Source organism: Pantherophis guttatus, chromosome 3 (assembly GCF_059756535.1).
Source record: "Pantherophis guttatus breed Tessera chromosome 3, ASM5975653v1, whole genome shotgun sequence".
In the NCBI taxonomy this organism is placed as follows: Eukaryota; Metazoa; Chordata; class Lepidosauria; order Squamata; family Colubridae; genus Pantherophis; species Pantherophis guttatus.
Genome location: NC_142065.1, coordinates 132118228 through 132125824, shown reverse-complemented (window position 1 = coordinate 132125824; position 7597 = coordinate 132118228). Strand labels below are relative to the sequence as shown.

The window sequence follows — 7597 nt, the reverse complement described above, 5'->3', positions numbered from 1 at the left end:
ATGAAAGAAATCTCACCTTCTTCTTTATGAAATATGCCAGGGATGTTGGATCAGAACACAGCAAACATTATATATGCACTGGGATTTAAAGATTACTTTTCATTCAAAGTTTTATCAAAACACCTTAAAATATTTATATCATTCAATAAAATATCAAAGAATAAAAAACAGTAAATGTAATGGGAAACAGTAGTCATGAATAATTACTAGGGCCATTGGCAAGAAAGCAGAGACAAAGTTAAGAGAAGATGTAGGCAAATAAATACATTTTTTTTCATTTACAAGAGAAAGATTCCATAGAGAGGGCCCACATGACTACCCCAAGGAGTTTGCTCACACATCATGTATGCCACAAACTAAAAAATTAGCACATTTTCTAGTTCTCTTCTATTTCAAATGACACCAAGGGAAATAAAACAGATTTGTGGTGAAATTATTAAAAACAACAACACAGCAATGTAGTTGGTAGCTCAGCAATGGAAGGAGGAGGAAGAGGAGAAATGGAAGATGATGATGTTCCCAGGTTTCCAACTGGAAACCTTTCACGCGTGAGGTAAATATGATACCCACTACTCTGTTGAAGCACTGGACTAAGAGTAACAACAGCCAAGGTTAAGGAGATGCATAGTGTTGGGACTAACCCAGTGGTTGGCAACCCTAAACACCCAAAGAGCCATTTGGACCCATTTCCCACATAAAAGAAAACACAGGGAGCCACAAAACCCTTCCCGTGCCTGACTATTTGATGAGCGGCCACAAAACTAGCATATGTAGTTGAATTAAACATTCTGTTTTCTTCTGAAACTTTTCTTTTCTTGGATTTATCCATGGTTGACCTACCGGAGGTTGAAAAACTCAATAAATTGCATGCCAGTGGCTGTCACACATTGGCGGTTGTGATGAACATTTTGAGCGATGGAGCTGCAGCAGAGGAATGAAAGAGCCACATGTGGCTCCAGAGCTGTGGATTGCTGACCACTAACCCAAAAGAAGACAGACATTGGAGTCCACCAATGGAGAAGGATTCAAGTGGAATATTGCCTATATCTAAGGAACATACTGTATGTCTTCAAGCTCTTCTGGCAGTGATTCAGACCATGAAAATGATACAGTGCATGGGAATTATACCTGCTGGTGAAAAAAAGAACAAACAGGCAGCCTTGGTGGAAAAAAATCTGAGATTCCATAGAAACAGTCTCCTCCAGGAGCAAGTGAGCAAGACAAAATTTTTCATATTGTAAAATGAGCTATGTCAATGTTTCGTCATTTTAAAGGTAAAGTCTCAAGTGATTATGGAGAATCCTGGATGGATCAAGAAGGTGAAATGAAGCTCAACAGAAAAGGCTTCTCTCTATATCCAGAACAGGGGACCCAGCTGAACGAATGGATTACTGATATCAATGAAGTGGAGGTGGGGCGGGGGAAGCCAGCAAAAATGAGCTATATAGGAGTTCTATTGTTTTAGTTTTAAGTAGTAGTTTTAGTTTTTTTACATTGGCATTCATTTTTCTAAACTAGTTGTTTTGAAGTGTATTTAGATTGAAAGCAATTTGTAAGATGAGATGCTTTTTTATTAATGCACATTCAAAGTGTATTGGGGGAGAGAGGAAACCAATATTAATCCACCAAACCCTGGGAATGTGGAAAAAAACACCCATCCACAAATTAAAGCTGTCTATTGTGTTTGCATAAATGGGCATATTTATATTTGAATTTCATAAATGTCCTTTTTTTAAAAAAAAAAAAGAATTATCTCTTGTTAAGTTCTGAATGTGAAAAGAAACATGAATGTTTATTGGTTTCCTAGCACAAATGGCTGAGGTAAAGAAACAAAGGAATAATTCAATCAGGGGCCATGTCTGAACAGACTTCCTGGCCATCCCTGCAGTCAAAGTAGGAGAAGGAGTTGAATCCAGAAAAGAACATCTTAAGCCAGTTTAATGTTCAGGTGTTTAACGGATGGAAACAAGCAGCTGAAGGCCACCATGAGGAAAAATGCACCAGGCTAAAAACCGGGAAACTCTGCATTCTAATTCCACCTTAAAGGCATGAAAATCACCCTCACTCAGCCCAATTCACATCACAGTGTTGTTTTTGGGAAAATTGGAGGAGGAAGAGGTATTAGATATCTTTGCTGCCTTGAGTTATTTATAAAAATAATAAAAGAGATAGGTAGGTAGGAAGGAAGGAAGGTAAAGAGGGGAGAGAGAGAGAGAAGCTAGCAAGCAGGCAGACAGTCAGACAGTCAGACAGACAATATATAGACACTATAGTTCTGTTTCTGGTGTTTGATGATGCCTCTGGACACTATCTAGTTCTCAACCTTCACTATATTATATGTCTTCAGTTCCTACATCTACTAACTGGTATTGATTCAAACTTGAAAACTCAATGATTTGTAACTAAACACAGAATCTCCTAAGACTCCTGTGGGAGACTTGAATAGAGTGTTTCAATTATTTGAAGTATTTCTGGATGTGATGCCAAGGGTTCTAATACGAAGAACTAGCCTGAAAGGGCAGCTAAAGTTAATTATTCAGTCAGAACGGACTAACTGGGGCAGTCTAGCAACCCTGAGGCAAGCTAGGGAGGCAATGAAGATGCTGAGATGAAGATGCTATGATTATATCTGCAACTGAAATTTTGAAAGGACATGGATCTTAGTTCATCAACAGTTAATTTATCCCTTCATCTTTCCCTTTCACTCCCACTTTTAATGTTGTTAAAAACTTTTTGAAGGCAAAGATATTTTGTGATTTCCCACGTGGCAATTGGTAATTGGTTCTCCACCTCTCTCCTCCCCCCCTCCCCTTCCATTCTCTATTCAAATTTAGTCACAAATGAAGGCAAATATATATGTCACAGGATAATGTTGCAGGACTCAATCTTGAGCGGTCACCTGGACCAGAGGTTTAGTCTTCCAACCTTTCAGACTCATGCTGGAGCCTATCCTGAAGGAACTTCTCTCTCACCATATTCTGAGCTTTTGGAGCACAAGTCCAAAACCTCACAAGATTAAAAGGTGGGCTCCAGCATGAGTCTGCCAGACTGGATTGGCTGGGTAGAAACAACTGGGGAGTTCTTGTCACATCTGCACCCCATTCAACAGAAAGAAACAGTATGTAGTTTTGGTCACCACACTATAAAAAAGATGTTGAGACTCTAGAAAAAGTGCAGAGAAGAGCAACCAGGATAATTAGGGGACTGGAGACTAAAACATATGAAGAACGGTTACAGGAACTGGGCATGGCTAGTCTAGTAAAGAGAAGGACCAGGGGAGACATGATAGCAGTGTTCCAATATTTGAGGGGCTGCCACAGAGAGGAAGGATCAAGTTATTTTCTAAAGCACCTGTAGGCCAGACAAGGAATAGTGGATGGAAACTGATCAAGGAGAAATTTAATCTTGAAATAAGGAGACATTTTCTGACAGTGAGGACAATCAACCAATGGAACAGCTTGCCTTTGGAAGTTGTGGGAGCTTCATCATTTGAGACTTTCAAGAAGAGATTGGACTGCCATTTTTCAGAAATGGTGTAGGGTCTCCTGCTTGGGTGCGGGGTTGGACTAGATGACCTACAAGGTCCCTTCTAACTCTGTTAATCTGTTAATGTATAAAACCAGCTGTGCCATTTTTTAATTGTAAAATTTATAAAGGTGATTAACTCATACATTTAATTTAAATCTCCTCTTATTTGTAAGAATAGAAGTACCAGACTCTATATAAAAATAAAATAAGCAAGCAACATATGTTTAACGAAAATACTAAAATATTGCTTCCCTAAAACAGCAGAGATGCAGCCCTGCGTGTGGTAAATTTAAAGCCTTCTGAAAGGCTATGATGCCATCCTAATTTGAAACAAAACAGACTGTGGGATGGAGGAGGAATGAAATGAAGAGCTTCAAATTTAAGTTGTATTTGAAGTTCTACTGCCCTCCAGGGGTATATTTTGGGAAAACAGCCACATCTTTATACTGAATTTTTACAACCAAAATATATATTCCTATAGAAGGAACTCTGTAGTGCATTACGATTTGAGCAATTCTAAAACAAGAAATATTCCACATAAATCTCATCTGGAAAGAATGTTATCACTGATGGTTTTTTATTGTTCTTTTCAGATGCAAACTAAGATGATTTAAAATGCAGCTAGACATGTTTGGATGTCTAAAACTGTTTGGTTAAGGGTCATGAGATTTCAGAGACCATTCTGTCTATAACACGTTTTAAGATTAAATGGTGTTTAAAAATCTGTGTGTAGATTTTTAATGCCCATTCCACAATATTCATTTTATTTCTATGTTATCCGTCTCAGTCCATGCAGGTTTTATATAAGGATTCTTGATACATAGGTTTTTTTCCCTAGTATCTTTGTGTAACCTACCCTTTTATGCAAGTATGTTGTGCAGTTTTTTTTAAATTTTGCCACATTTAAAAAAACCTTTTCTTGAAAAGTTCTTCATTTTTTGTAATGTTTCCAAACACATGTTAGGCTTTGCACTGCTTCCTAATAAAGAATGACACTGAATTATACTGAATAACTGAATTACATTGATTGCTGCCATTTGTGAAGCAGTAAATTCCATTTTGAGAAGCGGTGGGGGGGGGGTTCAGTCACAAAGAAATCTGTAACTGATTACTTTTACTTCTCAAGTTGCAACTTCATTTCCATCACGTGCAAATTAAAATGGCATGTCCAGATAAGATCTCTAAATAATATTTAAACTTTTAACATTGCAGAGTTGCACACAGTGGACTTCTATAATTTTATAGTCTCCAGAGTCAGTCATGGAGTGCCTGAGGCCCTACATCTCTGCAAATTCCAAAGACTTCCTAGACTTTTCCGTTATATATTCCAATATATCTTTCACATAAAAAAAAAACACATGAATGAATAAATTAGTAACACCTTCAAAAGAATATTTGCTACTTTGGAGAAACTAACAGATTTAACAGATTAACAGAGTTGGAAGGGACCTCGTAGGTCATCTAGTCATACCCCACCCCCACCTCGCCCAAACAGGAGATCCTACACCAGTGATGGCTAAGCTTTTTGCCATCGCATGCCAAAAGCGGGGGTTGCACGGGGGGGTCGTGCATGTGGGTGCCACACCCATAATTCAATGCGCTCTCCCGCACATATGCACGCATCCCCTGTGCGATCCCTGCTTTCGGCACGCAATGGCACGGTAGGCCCAGTAGGCCCATTTTTCACCCTTCCCAGGCTCCAGAGGCTTTTTTGGAGCCTGGGGAGGGCAAAAACGGCCTTCCCCACACACCCTGGAGGCCCTCCAGAGGCCGGAAACATCCCAATTGCCGACTTCTGGTGGGCCCAGAAAGCCTGAAAATCAGCTAGCCGATGTATGCATGTACACCGGAGCTGAGCTAGGGTAACGCTCACATGCCCACCGATATGGCTCCGTGTGCCACCTGTGGCACACGTGCCATAGGTTCGCCATCACAGTCCTACACCATTTCTGACAGATGACAGTCCAGTCTCTTCTTGAAAGCTTCCAGTGATGAAGCTCCCGCAATGTCTGAAGGCGACTTCTGTTCCATTGGTTGATTGGTTGACTAGTATTTTTTATATTAATTAAAAAACAATTTCAAACCAATTTGTTTATTTATTGGCTTGTATTGGTTTATTTAAAAACCAATTTGTCATCTATATAAATGCAGTAGCAGGTTGACTTAGGCATAAAGGCATACAGAAAAAATTCATACGGACTAGATCCGTGAGGGCGAACCTATGGCACACGTGCCAGAGGTGGCACACAGAGCCCTCTCTGTGGGCATGCAAACCAGCCAGCTGCTCTCTTCTGGGTTCCAGTGCGTGCATTCATGCCGGCCAGCTGGTCTTCGCTCAAAGACCAGCTATCCAGTGCACATGCACGCCAGTGGTGGGTTGCCCCTGGGTTTGCAAGAACCGGTAGTAAAACCGTTGGGAGTCTCCGCCCACTGACCCAGACGTCATCAGAAGTGATCTGCGCATGCGCAGAAGAGCATGTGCACTAGAGCAAAGTGAGAGCGCACGCACGGGCATGATGCGAACCGGTAGTAAAGGTAAGTAGAACTCACCCCTGATGCACGCACCAGAACCTGGAAGCAAGCAGCTGGCCAGAGTGCATACGCACGATGGAACTTGGAAGTGCAACTGTCCACCAAACACATGCACACCGGCCAGCTGCTCTCTTCTGGGTTCTGGCACTCTGGCACATGTGCACTCCAGTTTCGGCATTCGGTGCCAAAAAGGTTAACCATCACTGGACTAGATACATAGCAATTTGGTCCCGTTTGCTTTAACCTCTTTAGGTTTTATTGTAGCACAGTCTAGCCACCAGATGGCTCCCTTTTTTCATATGACAGAACATTCAATACATTGTTCAGGAACATTCATTTTCACATAACCAAAATATAGAACCCTTTAAATACATACATTCCAAAATTTCAAAGGGGAAAATGGGAGCACTCGTAAGAAGCCAGTTGTTCTACAAAGGGTTACAGCCTGACACTGTTTTTCTTTTAACATTACTGAAGATTCATTACAGGTAAGTCTTCATTAGTGCAGTTAATGAACCCCATGAAATGAGCACATTATTCCAATTTGCACTATTCAAAGCACTATTTCTAGGGGAAATAGGGTAATTGGTTCCAGCTTGATAGAAATAAGTAATTAAAAATTATTAAATATCAAGTTTATTAATGAAATACTGCATAACATTAAAAGAGAATAAACCTGTATCTAAAGCGTACTGGCTGCTTTCTGTATTCGACTGTAGTTCTTCAAAACGAGCCTCTTCTTTTTTTAGCTTTCCTCGAACAAGCTTTCCTTTTCTTCATTTTGCACAAAAGACAATTAGTGTCTAAAAAAACTGTTCATGAGCTAGCCTCAGCTGCATGTGTGTCGGCCTTGCACTAACTGAATTTTGGCTCGCATTAAATGAGACCTGGTATCAATTTTAAAAAATCACCCAAAAATTGAATTTTGTGCTCTTTGAATTCACATTCATTGTAACCTACCTGTATTTCCTTTAGTGTCCCACAGTTACAGCTAGAGTTACACCTCCAGTTACAATTTTATGACTGAAACCAGTTAAAGAACCCTCACCCACCCCCATGGAAACAAATGTTTCTCATTTCCAAAGGCTTAATAGTATTGTTTCTCAAGCAAGTTTCTCACTTTTCCCCTGATGCCTTTTCTTTTTCCTTCCAGATATAACTTTTTCTGTGATCCTATTCTGGGAATAATGTGTGACATCATAACAAAATGCAGTAAATCAGATTTGGTAATATAATGTCTTAAGATGTACCATATGCGGCATTTGTCTTCACAATATTTCCACAATTTAGCCTCAAATATGCCTTTACTTTCCCACTTCTTGAATGAATGTTAAATTTCACGTCAACGTTATTTCAGACTTGAATATATTTTGTTTCAGTTTCACATCCATCCATTCTGATAACCATCTCTTAGTTCATCAAAAGAAATAATCTGTAAATTTACAGAGGTCTATTTAAATGTAAAAGTTATTCAATTTTATCAGCGCATTAGACACCATCTATTGAAATGTAAATTATTTCAGACAAAGCTAACTCA

The 7597-nt window shown here is 39.6% G+C and overlaps 1 pseudogene; it reads left to right on the top strand.

Moving 5' to 3' along the window:
- Positions 1-346: 346 nt before the first annotated feature.
- On the top strand, positions 347-1776 carry LOC117662512 (activated RNA polymerase II transcriptional coactivator p15-like; annotated as a pseudogene).
- Positions 1777-7597: the final 5821 nt, after the last annotated feature.